General features: G+C 37.5%; 1 pseudogene; it reads left to right on the forward strand.

Moving 5' to 3' along the window:
- Positions 1 to 23,031, forward strand: part of LOC113431471 (general transcription factor II-I repeat domain-containing protein 2-like) — a 156,328-nt pseudogene that overhangs the window by 14,030 nt on the left and 119,267 nt on the right.

Raw genomic sequence — 23,031 nt, forward strand, 5'->3', positions numbered from 1 at the left:
AGCTAAAAAGAGAGAGAGAAAAGCATTTAAAAATGTGCTTTCCAAAGTACATTGCATAAGCAATGTACCTTCCTTGAAGCATTAAACCAATTTGGGGTTTGGGTAAATTTCACATAGCATGCTTCAGTTGCAGAAGTGGTGTTCAGCAGGTTCTGACCAGTTCTGGAAAACCGGTAGCAGAAATTTTGAGTGGTTTGGAGAACTGGGCAAATACCATCTCTGACTTGAGATTTTACACTATCCTTCCCCTGCCACACCCACAGAACCAGTAGTAAAAAAAAATGAATCTCACCACTGTTCAAATGTATGATGTTAATCCACTTTCACCTGGAACCACAGCTAAGCATTTTCAGATAACGTTTGAAGCTACTATGCAAAGCTTTTCAAAGGTAAAGTCTACTTTAATACTTAAAGTAGGGCTGCTTGCCTGCACAACATGCTTTGAATTTTTTTAATGATGTCCATTTGGATGTATGTATTTGAGTTTATTTGTACCTGTCCCTTCCAGTAGAATTGTCAGTGTATACTTGAGCCAACTAAGAAAACATCTCAGCAAAAATTATTTGCAGACACTCCACTACTAGATAGATACACACAGAGAAAGAGATTAGATGAATAGATGGATGTGGATGGATGGATGGATGGATGGACAGGCAGAATTTCATGGTTGGGACTCAAATAATTATTTATTTGGGATACCAAAATTTATATATCATCTAGGTGTGAGATGGAGGAAAGGGTTGAATTCCCAGTTTCTTTCCTGTTTGGTAAGAATTGAGTATCAAACCTCCAGTTGCCCTGCTGAAACAAAGCATAAGGTGAGGTGTGAGGAGCAAGTGAATGATTACGGTTATTGGTTTTAGACACACTGAGTATTAGGCAGAAATGTTCTGAAGATTTAATTAAAAACTGACTGGTTGGGTAGATATAATTGGTTTGTCCAGTAGTGTAGAGAGCTATGGAGAGAGTGTTCCATCCCTCTCTTCAGAAAGCCATTGTTAGATCTGAAAATGTTGGAAAATTGTCATCCTGTCTTCAGCTTTCTGATTTTTGGGGAATAGATTCTATATCCATTCTTCCCTTGCTTGACTTTTTAGCAATTTACATATTGATTTTAATCTCATGTTAGCTGCTCACACGATGTTAGCTTGCAATCTGTGAATGGGGCAACAATATAACTTGATCAAATGAATAAATAATTTTTAAAACTAAAGGTGAGGGGATAAGAGGAGTCTATCTCCATAATGATCCCTATCTTATGGAACGGACTTTCAGAAGTTAAATTAGTCCTGAAAATTTCTTCCCTTCCAGAAGCATTTTAAAAACCTATCTATTGACGTTTTTTTAATTCGCTGATAGACACCAGAGGGGTGTTGATTTTTATTCTGAGAAGATTATTGGTTGTTAGTTATGGACGATAATTATTTTACCATGGGTATTTTATGATTATAATATTTTTTTGTACCCCAACAAACACTACACGATGGCTGCAGCTTAGGAAATCAATAAATAAATTCTGGATAATCTTACCTATTTGGGAATCTTATAGCTAGATTAAGATGTAGAATATATAGATATTACAGGATGTTATATACACACATACATACCATACTATATACATATACTATATATGCATACCATATACATATACCATATATACACATACATACACACTGCATATGAATAGTTCATTTTGAAATCCATATGGATCATTTTCTGTTGAAGGCTCATTTGCAGCCAAAAAGGTTAGTTTGAGTTCAGCAATAGAATGCAGTTTCATGGACATTGGGCACTGTTCAGTATCCCAACACAATTTATTAACTGAGCAAAAGGTCTCTGAAGGCTTCTGCTGGATTTAGTGACAAAGTGACTGCTGGTTACAGAAATCTCATTGCTAGGACAGTAATGAATGTAGGAAACCGTACACAGTGGAGGCTCTGGTATGGCTTCAGCTGTTTGAAATGCAAACAAGAATATTGTTTTGTGTTAAAAAAATAGCCTGAAGACACAAAAGGCACTTTTGTTACCACATGCATTATTTGTTTAAAAAAATGTTTGTTTTTTTTAAAGGAAAGAGCAAGAAAGATTACAACAATACTATGTGATACTCCTTGTAGATAGCTTATTAGTGTAAGGCAAAGGAGCAACTGACATTTGAAACAAAATGGGGGAGAGAGCTTCTGAAAAATTAGGTATCCTTAAGTGATAGCATCTACAGTTAACAAAATTAGCACAATTCATAATATTGTTAATATTTAATTAACTAAGGAGGCTTGCACTAGACATTTGGGCAGAAAACTAGAAAAAAGAAGCAACAAACTTTCATTTATTCCATATTCCACATTCCTTATTCCGTAATCTCTCCCTCTCTCCCTCTCCCTCTCCCTCTCTCTCTCTCTCTCTCCCACTCACACACACACACACACACACACACACACACACACACACACCATCAGCATCATTTTGTCTTGGATGTTCAAATAATATATGATGGCTTAAAATATAATAATATACGCTCCCTGCCCAGCCAAATTCTCAGTCCAACCTGTTTCAGTTCTCACCTTTCTTCATTGAGAGGGAAAAGTTTTAGTTTGAAATCCTGATCATTCATAGCTGTGGGAATAATTATAAATTCATATCAGCTGAATATGCAAAAGATGCATATACAGACTTTCCTATGAAGGTCAGAAAGATTATGGCTGGAATTAAAATATAGATCCATTGGGATCAGGATTGCCATAAGTGTACTACATCTCCTCTCTGCCACCTTTTCTAATGTTCTTTAAATTTTATCATTAAGCCTGCCCATTGCACAATATATAAGAACATTCATAGGTATCCATTCCTAACCATGATGACACCAAAATAAGGAAATATACATTGTGATACCATGATGCAAGCTTGTGGTTAGGTACTCAAATTGCATCATCACACACAAGTATGTACCTGACTAATGTTTGCACTATAACATTGTAATAAACACTTAATCATTATCCTTCTTTTGCCCCCTAAATGAGTATCTATGGTGGGGTTATTTAGTTTCTTCATATGATGACATGTTAATAATTTTCATAATGATATTTTTTTTCTTAATGCATAGATATATTAAAAATAACTAAAGAAGGAAAGTGGAACTGGAGGCTAAAACACATAAAGAAGAGTTACTGGAATTATGGTATGTCTAGTTTAATGAAAAAGAAGGACTTGGGCTTACATAATAGCAGTGTTTCAATATTTAAGGTGTTGTCACAAAGAAGAGGGAGTCAGCCTATTCTCCAAAGCATCTGAAGGAGAAGCAATGGAAAGAAACTCATCAAGGAGAGAAGCAAAGGTGGTATTCAGCAGGTTCTTTTCCAGATGGCAGTTACCAAGTTCCCACACAAGACAGTACTTTGGTTTTTATGAACCTCAATCTATGTAAATTGCTTTCCTCCTCTTCTTTGAGGACATGTGGTTTCCATTTGTGTAAATAAACAACAGCCAACTTCATATAATCAGAGTTGGAAGCAGAGGTGGTATTCAGCAGGTTCTGACCAGTTCTGGTGAACCGGTAGCGGAAATTTTGAGTAGTTTGGAGAACCGGCAAATACCACCTCTGACTGGAGATTTTACAGTATCCTTTCCCTTCCACGCCCATTAAGCCATGCCCACAGAACTGGTAGTAAAAAAAATTTGAATCCCACCACTGGAAAGAAGCAACCTAGAACGAAGGAGAAATTTCCTGACAGTTAAAACAATTAATCAGTGGAACAACTTGCCTCCAAAAGTTGTGAAAGCTCCAACACTGGATGTTTTTAAGAAGAAATTGGACAACCGTTTGTCTGAAATGGTATAGGGCTTCCTGCTTGAGCAGGGAGTTGGACTAGAAGACCTTCAAGGTTCCTTCCAACTCTGTAATTCTGTTATTCTGTTGTGTCATATAGATTAAAGCAGGGATGGGATTCAAATTTTTAAAAACCAGTGCTGTGGACGTGGCTTGGTGGGCATGGCTTGGTGAACATGTGACTGGGTGGGCATGGCCAACTTGACATCACTCACATTGAGGGGCACTTCTCCTCGCCTGGCCTCTCATGACCATGGGCATGCTGCAACAGTCGTAAGTGTGAAAAAACAGTCATAAGTAACTTTTTTCAGTGCCATTGTAACTTTGAATAGTCACTAAATGAACTGTTGTTGCTGTCGTTGTTGATTACTTGTACAAAAATACAAAAAGCTTCTTTGCTTGCAAAAAGCAAGTCCTTAAATACCAATCATTAGAGCCGGAGTTACAAATCAGGCAGGGTTCCAGAACACCTTGAGGAATTAAAATAGTTAAAATGCAGTGATAACTATCAGCAGCTAACTCTTGCTCATAAAGTGAAACTTTTTAGCAGAGAGATCATTTAAGCTCTTTCTGGAGAGAAAGAGCACACCCAGGAGAAACAATCCTTAGATTCATTTGAACCACTTAAAGATATTCTAAGGAAATCATCCAGATTTAAGGAAAGATCACATGCCCCCCAGAAAGGCAGTTAAAAAATCAGTGCCACGCTTGCATCCTGCCATTTGGAAGTACACCCTAAAAGGACAGTGCTAGGAACCACTAAAGCAGTGAAGAAAGATCCCTTTCCCAGATAGAAAAAGAAACCATGACGCAGGAAAAAATTCAAACACAATACAAATAATTAAATCACAACAGTAGCTATTGCTTGTTAAACCAAATACCAGAACAAATAGACACAGGAACTAGCCAGATTTCTCAACCCAGTTTCTTTTCAGGAACAGAGATTAACCTTTTTCCTTCCAAACAAAGCTGAATAGGGAAAATTATCCCATTAATAAACACAGGGTTAAATGTCACCAAGCAAAGAATTAAACTTCACCAAAAACCAGTTTTAGACCAAAACTCAGAAAGGGTATGTAAACTCACGTTTGAATGTCAATCTTTCTAGCTAGTCAAGAAGCCTTGCTGAATGTCACTCATCTTGGTTCCTTGTCATTAAAAGCTTCTTTCTGGCAGCTCTGCTTCATTATTCAATTATTTCTGATCCCGGCTGGAAGAACTCCAACAGAGGAGTATTTCCTCCCAACAGCAGTGTAAAAAGCTTAAAACAACCCTTCCCCTTTAAGAAAGAAATAGCAAAGAGAAAACAACAACTCTGAAGACAGGAAGTCTAGGTGTACTCCCAAGAATATAATAAAAGTTAATGGAGAGGCAGTTTCTGTAAGTAGGGTAATAAATATTATGCTAGAAACAATGCTAGAATGTTTCCTTTCTGCCTTTTATACAGGATTAGCCCTGTAAAGTGAAAAAAACAAAACAAAAGGAGATTTCTTCCAAGAATCGGTTCTCCAAACTGCTTAGAAAGTTAAGAACAGGTTCTAGTGAATAGGTGAAAACTGGTAGAATCCCACCCCAGTTTAAAGAAGCAAGATTTTATTTGTAGCCAAAAGGAAGTGTGGCTAGTTATATTGATCCTTACAACTACATGAGAGTCATGCTTTTTTTGTGTGTTTATGTTATCAGAGTGTATGCAAGTAGACAATTGATGCTCCCACAAAGGTATTGTCATTTTTTACAAAATTTTTGCAACTATGTGATAGTACAATGTTAGCCCTTAACCAAATATTTTCCCTTGTTTTGATTCATTTCCTGATCAAAAATTGTGTACAACTATGTGTATTATTCTATGTACACCATAAGATAATGTGTGCAAAAACTTTCATTAAGGAGAACTGCATCCCATTTGTCTAGGGAAGTTACATGTGAAAATAACATAATTTAGAGTGGTTTTAAAATGAAAAAAAAAACTTAGTGTGGAAATTGAAAGGCCCAGATTTATGACTGAGTATTTCTTAAACTGACACATTCCAAAAATAAACTGATTCATTCATCCTTATCTCTATGCTTCATAGGTAGCTTGGGATAAAATGGAAATCTGAGTTGAATAATCTATGTGGTGTGGCACATAATAAATAACTATTTGATTTATTGTTTCTTTCATAAACAGTTGACAACCCAATATGCATTAATTATATCAACACTCAATCAATTTTTGGAAGCCAACTGGTAGTTCTCATATGAATGTCCTGCCCACACAGTTTACTGCATGAATTGATTTGTCTGACTGAACCAACCAATTACACAGAAAAAAATATTCCATTTTTTTTAAAAAAAACCTTGTATCAAGAGGATGCTTTTTGATAGAATCATCTAGTAAGCAACAGTACCTTTATAAGTTGACAAGTACTTCTAAATTATATACACACACATACACCCGTGTGTGTGTGTGTGTGTGTGTGTGAGAGAGAGAGAGAGAGAGAGAGAGAGAAGAGAAGAGAAGAGAAGAGAAGAGAAGAGAAGAGAAGAGAAGAGAAGAGAAGAGAAAATCACATATTTGATTTTCAAGAGGCCAAAGTTGTCCATGATGCAACCAAAGGAGGACACTTATTGAAAGAAGCCTGGTATTCCAACAACAACTCCATTAATATATATATTGAACTGCTACTGGCTTACCAAGCACTGAGGCACCAAGAAAGATCCTACAAGAAGAGCAGAGTTTGTTTCCCATCACGAGCAAAGCAACAAATGAATCTAGTGGACAAACCAAAGGGGCCTTTAAGACAGAAGTTCATTGGGATGACGGAGGGAACTAGAGAGAATGCTGTCAAAGTCATGCGCACAACAGCCATTGGTTAATGTATGTGTATACGTACACACACACACACACACATACACACACACGCACATATTCATGCATGTATGAATAATGTGACTAATAATATGAACAATTGTGATCATATACATAAGACTGTATGCTTTGTAAGATAAACATGTCCTAGAGAAGTTTCATGATTGATTCAAAAGGGTTAGGTCCACAAATGTAGGGTTGCATCTGATGATCAAAATAAAAAGTATTGATTTACATATTTGGATAAGATCAGGGATTCTACCAGTTCGCACCTATTCGCTAGAACCAGTTGTTAATATTCTAAGCAATTCGGAGAACCGGTTGTTAGAACTGTTACTGGCCTAATCCTGTAAGGAAGGCAGGAAGGAAACATTCTGGTGTTGCTTACAGAAACTACCTCTCCGTTAACCCTTATTATATTCTTGGCAGGACTAGACTTCCTGTCTCAGGAACTTCTCTGCAGTTTTTTTTCCTTCCTTTTCTGGTACTTTGTTTGTGTGGAGTGACCATTCAAAGTTACAGTGGCACTGAAAAAAGTGACTTATGACCATTTTTCACACTTACGACTGTTGCAGCATCCCCACAGTCATGAGAGGCCAAGCAAGGAGATGCATGCCTCGATGTGAGTGATATTGAGTTGGCCATGCCCAGTCAATAACATGACCACCAAGCCACATCCACTCAGTCACATGACCACCAAGCCATGCCCACCAACTAAGCCACGCCCACAGAACCAGTTGTTAAAAAAATTGAATCCCATCCCTGGATAAGATGCCCCAGATAGGAATGGTGCAGTGGCCTAGAGGTGGAGCTCTTGCCTCACAATCAGGAGGCTGTGAATTCGATCCTAAGTAGAGGCAGATATTTCTCTCTCTGGGCACAATGAGAATATATCTTCTGAACAAAAGTCTGCCCTGGTGACAGGAAGGGCATCTGGCCATTAAAACACTCTCCTAGCTCCATTCAGTTTCCCAGACTCCACCCTACAAAGGATTATGGGGTCATTAAAAGAAGATGATTAGATATCCAATGTACTTTATTACAATAGAACCTAAAATCATATCAGTAATAGTGATCTATAGAATGATGAACTCACCTTTCATCCATATGCTACACAATGTACGGTGTCTAGCATAAATAAATCAGAAATACATAATAGGAGCATGACAATTTTTGGTCTCTTGGAGAGTCAGTTTGGTCTTGCAGTTAAGGTACCAGGCAAGAAATCAGGAAACTATAACTTCTAGTCCCACCTTAGGCAAGTCGGCTTGGTGATTTTGGACCGGTCACTTTGGACCAGTCATTCTCTTTCAACCCAACCCTCATTACCAGACAAGCTAATATCATATGACCCATCCTATATTCTCAGGATATTTATTAGGATTGTGAACTGATCTGGCTGTCAACTAAATGCAATAAAGAATCAACTAAAGCAGAATTAGAAGTCCAAGAAAATATGTGTCTGTGTGAGAGAGTGTGAATCTAGCAAACTCTTGTAGAAGATCCTTTTTTTCCCTTAAAGTTCTATGTGTACTTTTCATGTATCTCTGTGTGAGAGAGGTAACATTTTAATTTCTTGCTATCCTTGTCCATTAATTTGCTGGGGGAAAGATCTCTGCCAATGACCTTTAGATAGATTGTTGGAATAAATCCTCAGAGCTTTGGAAGAGGCAGGAAAAGGTGAGGAAGAGAGGAGGATAAGGTTAAGGAATACTCAAGTGAGCACTGAGATGCCCCTTTAATCTGTCTTATTAGGAGCATGGACATTTAGCAACATTTAAAACCCCTATAAACTAAGAGTATAAAATTAGACTTCTGTGTCATTTAGATATTTGCTGTCAGATAATCTAAGTAGAGTCTATTTCTCTTCCTGAATCAAAGCTTTGCAACTATAATAAGCCCAAAATACATATACAAGGTCTCCTAGCAGCAATTATAAATAAATAAATAAAAGGTGCTGTTAGCAAGCTTCTTGTCCAATGCTCATAGCTTATCTGCTACATTAGTAACTAGTGTGAGGTGACAGCTGGGATTACATGAACCATTTTTATTCAAATCATGTATTGTTTCATCCAAAACCTCTCCATCTTTACTAACACTATAGTTTGACATTGTGCACTTTCATCATTTAAAGGGGAGAGGAAATGAAGCAGTAATGAGACATTTGATTTGAATTGAAATAGTTGTCTAATATGGTAGCATAAGACCTTGTACAAAAATTATAAAGTTGTCAGCCATTTATTGCAACCAAGACTTCTTGGTTATAACTCAAGGAAAAATGAAGTACTGTTGAATGAATGCTATGAGGCTTCAACAGTGCATATATAAATCTCAAATTTTAATTAATGTTATATCAGTTATTGAAATCTAGTTTGCAGCACAGGCCATGATCAACTATGCTTGTTTGGGAGAAGGATCATGACTAATTACTAGTTTATTTTTGTGGGTGCAGCAAGGTATGGTTGGGGGAGGCCAGAGGGCAATATGGCCTTCATTATGATTTCAGATGGAGTGTAAAAACATTGTTCCTCAACCATATTGAAGATAAATTCATCTGTCAGTCCAAACTGCTATGATATATAGAATGGAAGGACTATGGCCTGGCATTCATCTAATGCTATTATTAATGTCCTAATAATGACCCACAAGTAAAACTAAAGTATAGTGTTCCCACATCAGCTTATGAAACCACAATACCAAAATATAACAAATGGGCATAACATTTGCTCTATCTTCCCAATGCTAACAATCATATAGCTTCCCATCTGGTTTTGGGCATTCCAACATTTCCACTTCATGTTGTGATACTAAGCAGAGGTGAACAACCTTTTTGTATGGAGACTTGAATTCAGTCTGTAAGTAGCTCCTAGGAGCCAAGTAGGCAAGATCAAGATAAAAGCTGGGCAAGGCCAGGGCAGCAGCTATATTTGGTGTAGTTTGACACAGTCATTCAAATTACTAACCATATATTTAATGAAGCCATGTGAAGCTTTGAAGCTATCATGTTTTGTTCAAAGTCTTGAATAATATGAATCACAGACGGACATAAAAGTGAGGAATGGAGGCTACCAGTCAGAACAGATTGACTGCCCAGCAGAATCCCTAACCACCACAATGATGTCAAAATAAATACATGTGTATGGTGACACCATCAGACAATGACATTCCTGAATCATGAAGTCCAGGACAAATATATAAGTTGCAACATTAATATAATGACTTTACTACATATGGCATCAGTTGCCTTCCTCCCCCCTCCTCCAATTGTTTATAGTTGAAATATTGTACATCTAATTGAAATGGAGTATTTCACTTTACACAGCTCTACTATTTAATATCCTCCCCTTTTGTGAACAATTACAGTTCATGAGCAATTTTGAAAGGAGCTACATTGAAGTTCAGCTATAGTCTGGGGGCCTCAGATAGTGACAGACCATCAACTCGCATTCCAAATTATTGTGGTGGTGACAGTGGCAGGATGCTTCTTCATTAACTAATTCATGAATGAATTGGTTGATTCAATTTTCCATTGAAAAATATTGATTAGCTCTGAGCTGGATACTCATACTAAAATATATTCCAGTTGTATTTCACTTTCAGAAGATATGATAGGGCATATTTGTTTTATGTTTCTTTTGTCAAAGAAATTCCAATGTTTCAGTTAGAACTGAGAGTTTAAATTTCTCTTAGCCTTTTGAGAAAGAGTATAATCCCTTTAAGGATGAAAGGAGAATGGGTAAAAAAAATGAAAACTTATTTGTGTATGTGTTCATTCTCTACAACTTTTGACTTAGGAAATGGATATACCTTGATTGTACCTTCCTTTTGATTAAGTAAACTGCAGAATTAAGTAGTATAAGCTCCCCATAATAATCAATTATCATTCACACTGAATGCAAACTATAGTGGGCATCCACTAATTTAATTTTCCTAAGTGTTTGCCATGTTCCAGATTTTTAAAGGCCAGCTCTAATGAAAATTCATTCATCCAAGAGAAATAATTCAACCATAAAATGGCATTTTCCTTCCTATTAAAAGTTTTGAAATTAATGTTAGTATCAAAAAGATGATGAGGGGAAGGGAGAAGGGGCAACACCCTGCTATTATGTGTCTTTCTCGGGACAATTTAATTTTTTTTTCCTGTGAACTGATAAGAAGCTAGCCTATTGAAGGATCCTTTTTTGTAATGTATAATTGGATTTGCATGTAGGTCTGAGTTTGTATATAATGAGGCTATATATGTGTGATGATCATTGCCCAGCTCAGTTTCATATGAAATACTTTCCTACACTATCACTTCCATGTATTGACACCATGAGTACAAAAGACATTCTGTTTTGGTATATGTTTTTGTGACAAAAAAGAAATATGAGTTCCTAAATGCAACAGGAATGTACACTGGAGATATATGGTAAGGTCTCTTGAGGAAATCAGTTTCTGTTAAATAAAACTAATATTGTTAGTCTTTTGAGATAGTTCTAAAACAGGAAACCAAAAACATGAGTACTAATTCTACATTTATTGTAATATTACAGTAATAAAATCTTGCTAGGCTGAAAACACTTTACTGTTCCCCTACCTTTACTCTCCAGAATATTGGGGAGAGTCCTTTCTGAGATGCTTTCTCTATCCTCATCCCTCATTTGGATTTGGATTTATTTTATTTATTCTGTTGTCTAGGCTGTAGCTCTTCTTTCTCTCTCCCAAGGTAATTCTGACATCCCATTGCAAGTATTTAGTCATCTATCTTTAGACCTTTAACTCAACCTGCAGAAAGAATGTTGACATAGCAACTGCCAAAGAACTGACACAGAGAACATGGGGCATTACTGCTGCTCCTATTGATGGGGGTCCATAAGGAGAAGTTTAAAAAAAAGAACAAGAAATTGGCTATGCTTGATCTAAGTCCCACCCAATGTTACATGAGTTGTACATGCACTCAAAGGTGCTTTTTCAAGAAGTAACTGGACTTTCTGGTTTTTTTTTCCTTTGAAGACATTTCACTTCTCATCCAAGAAGCTTCTTCAGCTCAATCTTGGATGATAAGCAAAGCATCTTTAAAGGAAAAAATAAATAAACAGTCCAGTAGCATTTTGAAAAAGCACCTTTGGGACAACCATGACCTGGATGACTGAAAATCTCCATAGACATCACATGTGCACCATACTTAGAAAGGGAATTGTTTATGAGGCTTACATGGTTTTGGCCATCATCTTACTATTATGACCTTCCCCCAGGACTTTTTACATCTCCTAACCTGAAATTATGCTATTAACCCTACCTAATGTCCAAAATGTTGCAAGGTCATATCACTATATTTTGTAGTATCCTGCAATCCTCCATTTAAAACAAGTTTACTATGTCATGTTGGAGAATTTTATCTTATTGCTCTATGACTGGTTTGATTGTCATAATCAAGAAGTTGCTGCACAACATGCCCAAACTCCCTAATTGCCATTAATTTAATTCGGCTGGACATAGAAACACACATCTTTTCACTTTCCACTCATTATCATGCAGAAAAAATGTCTTCCATTATTTTCTGTCAGTTATCATTCAGTGCCAAAGAAAATAGAGCCAAATGGCCTGGGAAAGCACATGCTACCTTTAAAAAAATTGCAAGGAAGAAAACTTAATGAGATATCTCTAACGGGAAAAAGCCAAAATATTTATATAGTCTATAGAAGAAGCAATATTACCAGATCATACAATAACAGCAATTCTGTGGATAATCCTTTATAATAGTTACTATTGCCCATTGTTCCTGTACTCAAAATAATCACATTTTTCAATGCTGGAAAACAGAAGCAAAGGCAGATGAGATCAAATAATTGGGATGGAAGTGAAGACCTGAGCAAAATGAGCTTAACTAAAACTTTATTCCAGTTCCAAAGTTTCTGGGTTGTCCGTAAGGTGTTTCTATAAAGATACTTCCATACAAGATGAAATATTAATCAGAGCATAATACCTTCACCCTTCATGCTAACATAAAGTCTCAAGGCTTGCAAAATTGAATGACCACAAAGTTGAAACAACCTCAGTTTATAAAGCCTTAGGTCATCTAGGCTAAAATTAAAAAATATTTTCAATGGTAGCTGAAAGATTTACAATGTTTACTTCCAGTTTTGCCACTTATATCTAAAAGAATAAGATCTAAAAGATATAAGTGGCATACTTCTGCAAGTTTCTGCAAAAGAAACTCAGTGTTTCTTTTAACAATATGATTTTCTACATTTGGCCTATGTTGTCTTGCATCCACAACATGTTAGGAATATGCTAGCCGAGAGTATAGATCCCTATGCATCCAATAAGAAGATACTTATAAACCTGGTTTTTACAAATCCAAAATAGCTCATAAATCTCAATAAAACCCATGGCATTCTATTATATCAGATAATGGATGTCTTCTTTTAAGCTATTGTTAAATTATAAATATAAGACTGCCATGTAGGACGTCAAGTAAAAAATAGTATGTTTTGCTCAGAAGCCACAAAAGTGCAATTTCCTCTGTACTCAAAGAAATTGTTGCTTTGTGGGGTCTGCCTTATGGGCAGATTTCTATTAAGTATTATTAAATAAAATAGAAGAAAACCTGCAACCTATATTTACAGGTGGGCAGGAATGATCCCAATTGTTAGCTCCTTTGAATAACTGACATATGGGGGATTCTTGGGAGATGGTAACATGGCCAGCAAAAGCTTTGATTTCCTGCATGAGCTGTGGAATTTAGTATCTTGGTGAAGCTATTATATTCTGTTCTGGTGCAGGGATGGGGTAGGAAGACATAGCTTCCTGTTTTCTGGAAAAAAAACTATAAGGATCCTGTTTTGCTCCTTTTTTACCTAGGAAAAAGTTGTTGTTTTTGTCATGATTTCAATTATGCATGTTCGTTGTCTGGAATGGGGAACAAACATATTTCTAACAAATATATATGTACAGGCACCTATGAACGCTTGACTCATGTGTCAATATAGATTTTATACTTCATGTTATTTGGTATGTAGCTGTGTTTCTTTTGTATAATTGCTATATTCAAATAGTAACTTAAGCAGGATAACCATTCTTGTGTCTGCACGATTGACAAGTGTTCATGTAAAGCTTTCAGTATTGATGCATGAATATGAAACAACACATCTAAGTGTGTTCTTACATTTTTATTTTCTAAGCTGTTGAGACTACAGTGGGGCTTAAGAGCAATTAGGATTACATCATTGTGCACTACCAAGGACCTAAAGATCTATGGAGTTTCTCAATCATCAAGGTCATAGTTATCGCAAAGATGATTCCCCCCATTAAAAAAAGGTGATCATGAAAATCCAGTTACCATTTGGGGAAAAAAGCACCTTTGGAACTACCAAGGAGCTAACTTCATGGAGGTTCCATTGGTTGTGTCTTCCATGATAAATCTCTGTTTTTAGAAAAAAAGGAAAGAAAAATAATTCTAAGCTCTGTAGATCCAGCTATTATTTTAATATTGATTAAAAAAATTACTTATGTAACTCATTTGAGGGAACTGTGAGCAATACTTGGAAGGCCTGTTGCATCTATCAATCGCTCTATGAGTCTGCATATAGATGAGAGGTATGTAAATCAGCTTGCCCTCTGGTGCAGCTGGAACAATTTGGAACTGAACACTCTTAAAAATGATAGCAGATTTTAGAAGAAGCTGTCCTATTCTACCACTTCTTACAATATTAAACAACATAGTATTTACAGTAAAGACCTTCAAGGTTATAGTTTCTATTATCTCCCAGGACTTAAACATTAGAACCCTCATTAAAAAGGCACAACAAAGAACTTTCTTCCTGCATCAACTCAAAAAGCTCAGATTGCCCAAGGATCTACTGATACAGTTCTACAGATGAATTATTGAGTCTGTCATTTGTACTTCAATAATTGTCTGGTTTGGCACAGCAACAAAACTGGACAGGTACAGACTTCAGTGGATAGTTAGGACTTCAGAAAAAATGATCTCAACCAGCCTGGCTTCCATTGAGGATCTGTATACTGCGTGAATCAGAAAGAAGGCTGAGGAAATATCTATAGATCCCTCACATTCTAGTTTTCCCCCGTGCTACCACTCTGCTGAACATTGAATTCCCACAGCACTGTCTCATATTTTCTCATCTTTCCTAGTATCTCCTCCTATTGATACCTCATGATTTATCAGTTGTTGTTTGTAACTTATGATTAATGATTGTAACTATGATTTATGACTTATTACTTGCTGTTTATATGTACACTGTGAGCTTATGCACTGGAGACAATTACACTTGACCAATAAAGACTTCTATTCTACTCTACTCTACTCTACTCTACTCTACTCTACTCTACTCTACTTTATTCTATTCTATTCTTTGTTGCTGGTTAACTCACCAAGGCATGTTGATTGAGCAAAGAACCTGCTAGCTATTTTTTCTCCAAGACTACCTTAATCGGAAGCTGTCCTAAGAACAGTTATGGTGATCTTGCACCTTTATGAGCATATCCTTACTTTGATGCCAACATATAATAGAAGGTAAGTTTGGTTGTTTAGAATGTATCCTGAATGAGATTAACACAACGGTATTCACCCTTTCCTTCTTGGCAACCCAGAGGAGGAGGGGGAAGAGGAGACATTTCTATGTGAGCAGTAGGTGCATGTGTGAGCATGCACAGCTCCATTTGCATGAGCAGCAGGCACACATACTACTTGCACAAACGGAGCTTTGTGAGTGAGTGTGCATGCCCACTGCTTGCATAAATGGAGCTCACACGGCGCTTGTATGGCCCAGTCCCAAACAGGCTTTGGCCCATTAGTGGGTCACAGCCTGGAAGTTGGGGATCCCCAAGTTAACAGACACAGATTCCAATAAAAAGCAAATTTAGATACAGAAAACCTGAAAGTATTTGAGTATTGAGACCCAGAATTAAATTAAAATGGGAACATTCCTTCCAATTTGGTAGCAGTTCTTGGAGTAGTTTCCAAATTAGTTTCTCTATATTGTCACATTTTAGAGAGCACAATCTTGTTTTGTTGATTTCTAGGTAGACTGCTTCCCAAGGAGAAAAGCAGGAAAGAGTTTGCTGTCTCCAATCCACCTCCATATTGTTGTTGGTGCTTTTAACAAATTGCATAGAAAATTTTATTTTACTCACCTTATTTTACTGTAGAAAATCCTGCTATTGTCATACTTTTTTGAAAGATGAAAGTCCAAAGACCATATATTCATAATATATAAATTTAAAAAAAAAATGTCATCAGTTAAAAAACTAAATCAATATAATTCATGGAAATAACTTTGCATGCAGCAGATGTAACAGGAAGTTCTACATCCTCAAAAACAAATAAAGTTTCTGCAGTATTGCTTACTCCCATAACTATTCATTATGAAGACAGATCAGGAACAATTTCCAATGAGATCAGGAAATCTCCTCAAACCCCTAGATAGAAGTGGATTGTTTGGACCTGTATCTCTATCAGCAATACCTTTCATAGGAGCCAAGTGTGAAACAAGAGACATTCTTCCATTTAGTATGCCCCCCAAGGAATTATGTCCTGTTTAGTCACTGACACCATGACTGTGATGAATTGGAACTAATAGACTAAGGGCAACATTTTTTTCCTTTAAACTAAGATTAGCATGAAGAAAGTGTATAAGTATGCCATCGATGAGAAAAATGAGGTTATTTAAGAGGCTATTCCTAATGGGCGCTCTGCCTGGAGGTGGATTTCAGTGTCAGTAGAGGTGAAGGCTTGATTCCTTTCCATCAACTTTTGGGTAGAAGCTCATTTTTGTTCCATTAGATTTGGCCCTGTTAATTCTGTTTGATAAATTTACCTGCAAGAGTATATTGGAGAAGCTTCAAACTTTGCAGTTTTTTCTCTGAATTATCGTTGCTCTGGGTCTTGAGAACATTAAAAAGAGTTATTAAGCAATGAATCTGAGAAGCGAACCTACAAAAAAGACTCAAATCTTATTTCTGCTCATATCTACCTCATGTAGAGGTTACAGAGATTTACTCTCATCTTTTACCTATCCAATGTTACACTGCTAAAACAAACATCATCAGGCTTGGATTATATATACTTCCTTTAGCTTTATTAACATTGCATACTATTTACATTGTAGGTCTACCACTCGGAGCCAGAGGATATAGAACTGTAGGTCATGACTGCTATGGTTCTTGCCATGAAAGGAGTTTTGTTTTTATGCATTTGTTTTATATTGCAAATTATAATCCAGCCATTTCCAGCAGCGCAGTTGGGTTCTGGCCATCTCTTGATCCATGTGAAGGAATCAAATTATATGTTTTAGTTTGGTACTGCACTATATTTTTAAACTTTAAAAATAAATCTTGTTTAGTGAACATTGTATTGATGAAAAAAAAATCATAAATGTTTTTATAAACTAATGTCCTTTGGCTAATATTTATTGTTTTATTGGATTGCTGTATATGCCTCAGAGTAACTTTCTTTAATATAGGTGGTGATATAAATATGATAAATAAATAAATGATATCTTATTAAGTGTACAAAAGTCCATTTTCTTTAATATAAATCCTCAGAAAGAATTTTGATATTTTGAAGGAGGCCCCAGAATAGGTTGAAGCCAGTCAAAAATCCCTATAAATTTCTTTTTTGAAAAAAAATATTTTACTGAAATTTTTACAAAGAGCATAAAACTAACACAAACTAATAAAAAATAAATAAAAAGAGAAAAGAAGAATAAAAGTGCTGAAGGAAAGAATAGAAAGAGAAAGAAGAAACTCACAATTTCCTTTGAGCCATATATAAGGTCCATTAGAAAGTTATTTCTTAACCTATGATTACAAAAGATAGCTCACTACTCTTCTCTGTAAGGGGTTTACAAGTTTAAATGCAGATATTGTTTTTTTCTCTAATCAAAAAAGATAATTGAGTTATATAGAACTACACAAGTTCCATCATCTTCACAAACCATTCCTCCATTGTGGGTATTGTTAGTATTCTCATTACAGTTGTCATGCTATTAGAACAAAGTTCCATGACTTTTTCCTACCGTGTTTCTCCAACAATACGGCCTCCACCAATAGGAAGCCCCAGCATGATTTATTGGCATAAAATCAAATTAAGCCCCTCCCCCCCAAATTAAGGCCCATATTAAACATGCAAAATGGGGGGGGGGGGGAATGGCAGGAGGGGACTTGTCGTTAGGAAGTACTTTGTTGCATGCCCAGATATGGTACTGCCTGTGTTAGTGGGGCACTTCATTTTGGGAGACCTTCCGCCACCGTTGCTTCCCCTTCTCCCTTGCTGCTGCGGCGTTAGAGCAACACCGCGGCGTTTGGCGCAGCCACGTGCAGCCAGTCAGGGCTCCTCCCTGCAACCGGAGCCCTGAGGAGACACTTGGTGGCTCGCTTTCCCAACTCTGCCCAGCCCGCATGGCTGCGGTGCGGCCCTGGTGGGATGAGCGGAGGGCCCGGCGAGGAGGCGCTCTCTGCCTTAGTGAGAGCTCTGCTGCTGGGAAGGAGGGCTCGCCTGTCAGCTGCACTGGGTGCCCCAGGCAAAGCTCTTCGCGCTCTGCCTGGTGCGCCCAGCATAGCTGACAGGCGGGCCCTCCTTCCTGGTGGCAGAGCTCTCACCAAGGCAGCGAGCGCCTCCCCGCCGGGCCCTCCGCTCATCCCGCCAGGGCCGTGCCAGAGCCGTGTGGGCTGGGCAGAGCCAGGAAACACCCGCGTCTCGCTTTCCCAGCTCTGCCCAGCCCGCATGGCTCCAGCGCGGCCCTGGTGGGATGAGCGGAGGTTTTTAAAATAATTCGCTTTACCTTTGAAGGCAAAGGGAAGGTGTCGACAGGAGCGCCTGAAGCCAAGTGTCTCCTCAGGGCTCCGGTTGCAGGGAGGAGCCCTGACTGGCCGCACGTGGCTGTGCCAAATGCTGCGGCGTTGCTCTAATGCCGCGGCAGCAAGGGAGAAGGGAAAGCAACGGTGGCAGAAGGTCTCCCGAACATCAAAGCTGTCACCGCCCACCCACCCGAGGATGCAAGGGGGGGAATTAAGTCACCCCCCAAAAGACGGCCGAGCCGTTTTTTCGGGGGTGAAAAAAAATAAGGCCCAGCCTTATTATGTGAGAAACACGGTAGTTGCTTGTCCATTAACCCATTAACCAAAAGATTCAAGTTTATATTGCACTTTAATCTTTAACATCTTCTGAATTAACATATTTGCACCCAAAATTTTCTAGCTCTTTTGCATGTCCACAAGGCATGATAAAATGTCCCTTTACCCCATTATAATTGAATCTTTTTCTGTTTTAATTTGTCATCCTAAAAGAAATATTATATTCTCTTATACAAAATACTGATGGGCTAAAAAAATAATTTCATTTCACTGGGAAGTGCAGTGGGAATAAAGGATCTACATGTAATTAGAGAACTCTAGACATCTGGTCTCGTCAATGTTTTATTTTATCCAATAAAATAATACTAGATTTACAGAGAAGACATAATTCTGTGAACAGCGAATTGGTTTGCTTTACTTTATAATTCTACTTCCCAATACATTTCTATCTGTAATGTTCTTTTGGTAAACAGAATCCATTATGGTCCAATACACTACATCTCAAAAAGAGATTATGACAACAATAATTTGGGGGTTTGCTAAGAGAGCTATGCAGGTGTTTGATACTAACATGAATATTCAAACAGATGAATTCTACCATCCCACATTGCTGACTGCCTTAGAGATATTTTCAAGAGCTCGAATCCTGAAAACACCCAATTTTTTTTTAGACATTCATATGAAATATGTAGGGAGGGAAAGAAGTGCCTGTTAGAAGAACTATTTCAAATTCCATCTCAGTATTGTGAGAAAACTGCTAACTTAAACAAGAAACCAAAGCACTTGCAGATGGAGATATTGAAACAACCTCCCTGTTATATTTCACACTTGAGATATCCTTCATGATATTATGAACATGTGCAATAAATACATTGTTTACATCATAGCCTGTTGTTACACTACTCCATTCCTCTTTCCTATAAAGACAGCAGTCACGGTACTAGATGCCAGCTTGTGCAAATACAATGTTGCCTTTTAGCCATATTAAAAATCATATCTAAATCTATGGCTGTGTATGTTTTAAGACAAATGTGACATATTAAATCCTATTATACCAGCACCATCAGGAAGCAAAATGCCTTGGATCAGCTCTCTTGGTTGGGGAAATACAGTAGGAATGAGCTCTATAAACTGCCAGGACTCCATTGGGAGTATGAAGGCACAGAAGGAAATACGTATATAAGTAAACCAATCTACCTACCTTCTTACCTTATTACTTATGGGTTTCCTGGGGCATCACAGGGTCAGTCATTCTGGGAAACCAAGTGTCACAACTGATTGACTCTCTGCCAGCAGGATTCTTTTTCTTTTTATTCTTCTACATTTTTAGTCTTAGCTTACCCAATTCAGCCACCTCTCAAGTCTCTGACCTGTTGGCATTTTGCTTCTGTCATTGTTATAACACATGGAAATGAAAGTGCCACTGATCTTTCCTTTTTTTCCCATTACCATATTAAAGTTATGATTACACAAAGGGGGAAAAAGCCTCCTATCAATTATTTTTCTTGCTAACAGATGTCTATCCTACAAGTATTTTAAGGCAAGCTACTTTTTTATAGAGCCACATTCTTATTGCTGTTCACCTGAAAGTTTATGTAAGATTTTGCCTTGAGCAAAACAATAAGGCTGAAGAATGATGACCAAATTAAACTGAACCTTGTAAGCTTTGTGAATGCCCACTTTCAGGTACCATTACAGTACACAAACAATTCAACCCACACCCTCCACAGTAGCTTTGTGAAGAATTGTGCTGTACTTTATCAGAGTGTCTTTTTATCCTAAGGACCATGTTTCAGAGAGAAGATTGAAAGAGCAGCGGGAAAGACTCAAAGAGGATTCAGTTTTGAAACACCCCTGGGTAGAAGTGATTATACTCTGAATGAAGAAATGTCAACTTTGTGGCCTTTTATTGTCCTCTGATCACAGGTGAAATACCAACAAACTTCCTTTCCTTTTGTAAGTTCATGTCTCTATTTGCCTATTATCACTGCTCATGTTCACATACTTTGAAAATTCATTTAGCAAATAAAATAGATCAGAATTTTTTCTGTATTCCTGGACTCAAGATTTGGGGTAGCCAGCTCCCCCAACTCTATTGGGTAGAAAAAAAATTGCACTGGTTTATATCTTTCATGTTCTCCCTCCTCCCACTAAAAGGTCAAATAACAGTTGTTTTATTTTATTGTCTACAGTATTTCTTCCTTAAGCTTACAAATAATCATTCTTGTGTCAATATAAAAGAATTTTAATTCCCCCAGTTTCTCTGCAGAGTGTCCGCAGGGTGTATTAGAGTAGTGAGAATTATTTCAAAAAAGAAATAAACTATTCAACACTTAGCATAACAAAATAGCATATAAATAACTTTTGTCTTTATTCTATACACCATGGAAAGTTCCATACTGGGGAAACTCAGCAGGATAAATTTAGTACGATTTCTTGATTTGGACTGTATGTACTACTAAATATAAAATGAAGATTAGCAATAGCAATAATAATAGCCAGTGGTGCGATGCAACTGATGTAACAACCAATTTGGTGAGCGTTTACTTTGCGCGTGCACATACACTTTGCACATGTGCTCTACATTTCAAAAAGCCCATTTTCAACTCAATTACTTACCTTCTGCTGCATCCCCGGTGAGTAAAACAGCTGATTTGCGGCAAACTGCTCTGGCACACGAATCAGCTGTGCTAAAAAACCAGGAAATAAAGCACAGGAAAGAGCAGGGGTGGATGGGCAGGGCCAAATCCTCACCAGAACTACCAGTTTGCCTGAACCGATCCAAACCAGTAGAATCCCACCCCTGACAATAGCATTTAGACTTATATACTGTTTCATAGTGCTTTACAGCATTATGATTTATTTGATATCAGTGTAACTCTCGTCCCACGATGAGTTGCCCTGCAGTGAGTTGGCCATGGCAAGTTGGCTGTGGTGAGTTGTAGATGAGTTGTTGTAGACCCTTTGCAGCCAACACCCAGAGACAAGAGGACTACCTCCAGTTTCTGGGAAGTGACTACAAATGCTCCATGCTAAAATCCTGCTTGGAATTAGAGACAGAAAAAAAAATCTTTTTTTTTCCACATTTTTCAGCCAGCTGCAGAAATTATGAGGGTGTCCTCTTGGCAGGCTTTGGATCTTTCCTGTTAGCTTCCCCACTGATTTTCTGGGAATGCTGGCAGGCAAAATTGCAGATGAAAATAACATGAACACAGGGCAGTTGACAACCAGTCATAAGTCATAAGTATTGTTAAGAACCCATATCACAATCACATGGCTGCAGAGGGATTACAAGAGCTGTAACTTCAGCCATGGGTCATAAACCCCTTTGTTCACTGCCTTCATAATTTTTGAATGGTTACTGAATGAATGGCAATTAAAGAAGGATTTGCCATATTTAATATACTTATTAAATTTTTAAAACTGCCCAGCTCCCTTGTGGGAAAGTATACATACCCATCATTTTTGGATGACCAACATTTGCAAGTGCCAAAAGGGAATACAAATATTAAGTCAAAGACATGGAAGACATAAGAAAAGGAAATAAGAAAATAATAACTTATTTAATAACAAAATAACACTAATTATACTTCTCCATATGTTTGTTCTTAAAAACTATGGTGGTTTTAAACTTCTTTCACTTGTTTTGTGGAACTCATTAACTCCACTTTCTCAGTTGTCTGTGACTTCTCAGTTGTTTCACTTTTCCATCAATTATTTGTAACATCGGTAAAGATATATGGCTAAGATCCCCATGATTTACAATATAGCCTCCCCTCCAAATTTTGTGCACTTTCCTCTAAAGTAAGTTGTGTTGAGCAATGACTCTATTCTCTCTCCCCCTCCCCCCTCCCTCCTCTCCAATTTCTGGGAAACCCAAGCAGAATCCTTACTTGCGAACACTGCCAGTTTTATTTCCTACAACATTTAGACAACTACACAGGTATAAAACAATATTGCATAGATATGGAGATAATTTTTATGGCTATTAAATTCAATGGAATGAGTCCAATTTTGTCCATAAAAAGGATTGTGCTGAGAACAGCAATTCATCCTTCCCCAGCCCCACTCTCTCAGTCTCATTCCTCCCCCAACCTCTTATGCACATGAACTCCTGTCCTAGCTGTTTTAAACTTCTCCACTCATTCCAGATTGAGCTGCCTTAAAGGCACAGTATCCACAGTAAAGACACCAAGCATAATGAATAAACTCTCTCTTCATATAAAAATCAACTATTAGCTGTGCAAGAACTAAAAGTGAGCAGTTTTCTTCTCTTGACTGC

The sequence above is a fragment of the Notechis scutatus genome, chromosome 3, assembly GCF_049901735.1.
Source record: "Notechis scutatus isolate UNSWTSFEM ecotype Mainland chromosome 3, rNotScu1.2, whole genome shotgun sequence".
Classification (NCBI taxonomy): Eukaryota; Metazoa; Chordata; class Lepidosauria; order Squamata; family Elapidae; genus Notechis; species Notechis scutatus.